This window comes from Phyllostomus discolor, chromosome 4 (genome assembly GCF_004126475.2).
Source record: "Phyllostomus discolor isolate MPI-MPIP mPhyDis1 chromosome 4, mPhyDis1.pri.v3, whole genome shotgun sequence".
Lineage (NCBI taxonomy): Eukaryota > Metazoa > Chordata > Mammalia > Chiroptera > Phyllostomidae > Phyllostomus > Phyllostomus discolor.
In genome coordinates, this window is record NC_040906.2 from 8,445,435 (window position 1) to 8,449,222 (window position 3,788).

Consider the following 3,788-nt stretch of genomic DNA (forward strand, 5'->3'; position numbering starts at 1 on the left):
TCAGGGGTCTGGCTGTGAAATGTACAGAGCACCACTGTCCAAGGGCACCAGGGGTGGTACTCGTCAGGAAGAGGGGAGCTCCCACAGGGGGGGCTCAGTGAGTGGGTCCCAGCGAGTGTCCAGTTTCTATGCGCGAGAGCCCCCCATCAAGACTGACACGGCGGCCTGAGTGCGGATCTGAAGGAGGATGTGTTGATCACCCTGTGGGTGCCCAGGAAGTCCAGGCCCCTGGAGGGGCACCCTAGACAACCTTCTTGTTAAGGAAACAGGAAGTCTGGAAATACTATACCTTATAATTTTCCATGACTACATTCTATATTAGGTTTACAATGATAAGAAGTCATTAGTCATTGCATATTTAAAAAGTGCTTAATGATCCTGTGATAAGTCTGTGGCAGGTACCCAGGTAATCGGATCCATAGGTAGCAATGATAAAGAGAACAGGGCAGTCCCAGTCGGCAATGCTGGCCCAGCTGGCCAAGGTCAAGGTTTCAACTTCAAGTGAATCACAATGATGTCACAGGAACAGGATATGAGACACGAACTCCAAACCCCCTTATCCGTCAGCTATGGGCCCAGGTGGAGACTGGCCCATTTGCATAAGGTCCCACCAGGCTATTGGTCTCTTACCTGGAGTTGGGAGGGATGGGGCCTGAGGAAGAGACACAGAGTTTCCTTCTGCCCAGAAGGTGGAAGCCGGGAAAGCAAACCCCAAACTAGGGCCCGGGATCCTGGAGCCACAGGCAGCAGGAAGCCCAGGTGGGGGAGAAAGGGCTGAAAACAAGAAGAGGACCAAGCAGAATGGGAGGCAGGCTGGAGAGGTACCACAGGTGCAGGCCACGCCCTCCCTAGCTTGTTGCCGAAAACAGAGTCCGCTGCCCAAGGTCAGTGAGACCCGGCTTAGCGTCCCAGCCTGAAGTCACCACGTGGGTGACCTTGGGCAAAGCACTTGATCTGACTGAGCGAAGTAAACGAAACCCACTTTTCACATGTTTGAAAGTGAAACGCCTTAAAATGAATCTTCAAGACGACCTACAACATTAAAAGACAAAGACAGATTATAATGAATACACATCCACATTTGAAAGAAAAGTCATTGAAATAAAGCTGAAATATTTAGTTACTTAGTATTTCATTAAATGTTATGCAAACACATTTGGAAAGTGAAAGTATTTGCCAGCTCTGTTTAAAAAAGTATTAGAAAGTATTAGAGCTCTGTTTAATGTCTGTTAATGGCCAATGTAAAGGATCAAGGGCCTGGTTCACGCATATTATATCTAGGTCCATGTAAACAAGAGTAGGAAAACACATGTTGTTTACCACGGGAGACATTGCTCAGCCACCCTGGGCGACTGTTGGGAGAGCCGCCGGAACCAGGAATTAGAACACGAGGGGAAGCAGGAAAGGGCGGAAATGACACGTGGTCATGCAAGAATATTGTGTATGCGTGCTGGGAGGAGGGGTTTGACCAGTCGGTCCGTCTTTTCTCCCGTCTAAGTGTTTCCACCAGACACAACCGCCTCCACAGCTCTGAGGCTGGCAGCCCACAATCCCCCAGGACAGGCAGAGCCATCACCTCCAGTTGCCAGGACCCAGGGCAAAAGCTGTGGAGAAGCCCTTCCCCTGGGGACCTGGGCGGACCAGTGACCTCCTACAGCGGGGGTATGGGCTTATGGGCTGAGACCTGGACCCTCAGTGGCAGAGGGGCCCTTGCATTCTTTCACAGATCTGCCTTTGGGTGCTTATGATCTATGGGACCCTAACGTGCAGGGCTCTTCTCACCCAGACCTAAGAGGGCTCCTCCTGGGTACATGGAAAACTCCCATGATTACTGAAGATGCACCCCCACCCCGTTTGTAGAAACCACCTCTGGAGGGAGGGCTGGTCATCGGAACATGAAACAACTGAAAAACTGAAACGACTTGTTTGTGCAAGTGCTCCTGTTAGACAGGGCAAGGGTCTCCAGGCCCCGCAGCTCTTCTTCTAAATGCAATGCCAGCTAAATGTTAAAATGTAGCGCAGTATTTGGCAGATGCAGCTGTAAACAGGATGAGCTTGACAGGGACTCACTGGATAAATGTAGCCAACTGCAAAGAAGATATCAACATGTAATTAACCAAAGAGTGCCAGGAAGCAATGGCTAAGCCTCCCTTGGGGAGACAGAGCTACCTGAAGACAAGACGAGTACTTCTTGAAAGGGACAGCCTGAGCTGGGAACCCCTTGAGTGCTGTAACACTCCTACTTGAGGCAGTCCTAAAGCAGCCCCTTGAGGGCCTTGATCTTACAAATAAGATTTACCTGCATGTCACGCTCTGTTGTATTTCAAGGATAACACATGTTTAATGTGCCAAATAAAAAGTTGCACTGAATATGTTTTCCCAGCTGCTCCCACCATCCTGTTGATGCGTCCTGGGGAAGAGCTCTGGGCCAGGACCGTGGCGCACACCCCTGGGCAGCCCTATAGTGGGCCCACATGTTTGCCTGGTCATGCCATGAGACAGCACTCGGCTCGTGCCCCGACCTCCAAGGCTTGACTCGGCGACCCAGGGTCTTGGGATTTTAAGAGGCTTTTTTTTTTTTTTTTTTTTTTTTTTTGGCTACGTGACACTCATCCCATCTCTTACTTGCAGAATCTAAGTACTAACGGCCCCACAGACTCTTCTTGTCCTTGAACCTGGGACCTGAGGGGTTTGGGAAATGTTGGTCTTGAGGCCTTGAGGCCTCTTAATTGCTCAAGACAGCAGCCTTGGTAGGCGTTTCTGGGTGCCACCTCTTAAAAAGGATCGATGAGGACACTGGGTAAAAATGAAAAGGATCAGATGGCACATGTTTGCAGTTCACATCAAGACTTCCGAGTCAGACCTGCACTGGTGGTGCAGGCAATGAAGAGGACTGGAATGTTTCAGGCCCTCGTAGTTCTGTTGTGACTATGCCTTTAAAACAAAACAATTTGGGACTAAAGCAAGCTATTTTACGGGGCCAACAGTCACTAAGGAAGTACAGCAGACACACTGTAACATTCTCCCAGGGACACAAACAACAACAACAGGGCCCTAGTCATGTGCTTGGGTTAAGTAAGCCCCAGCCGAACGTGGTATAAAAGGGCTCCCCCTGCAGGAGGGGCATCAGACCTCCCTCACCTCCTCAGTCTCCCTGCTTGCCTCTCCTGAGTCCTCTCTCTACTGACACCATGGGGTGCTGTGGCTGTGGTAGACGCTGTGGTGGCTGCGGTGGTGGCTGTGGTGGTGGCTGTGGCGGCTGCGGTGGCGGCTGTGGCGGCTGTGGTGGCTGTGGTGGCTGTGGTGGCTGCAGCACCTACCGGGTCGGCTGCTGCTCCCGCTGCTGCCCCTGCTGCTGTGGCTGCTGTGGGGGCTGCTGCAGTGTCCCCGTGGTCTGCTGCTGCCGCCGCTCCTGTGGCTGTGGCTGTGGCTCATGTGGCTGTGGCGGTGGCTGCGGCTCCTGTGGCTGCGGCGGTGGCTGCGGGAAGGGCTGCTGCCAGCGGAAGTGCTGCTGCCAGAGGCAGTGCTGCTGCTAGGCCACCGGCCCGGCCTCTGGGCAGCTGCTGCCAGGGGCCACGCTCACTCCTGGGCTTAGACGTTCAGACCTTCTGAACTTTCATCTCTCTGGCTCACCTACATGTCACACTTGTGGTTTCATGGGGAGACACCTGGTTTGAAAACAGAAGTCCCAAATTCAAGTCCACGCTCTGCCAGGACAGCCCAAGCATGGATAAGTCCCCTTAGCTTCCCCGAGTTTTATTGCCTTTCTGACTCATCTGTCAGGTGAT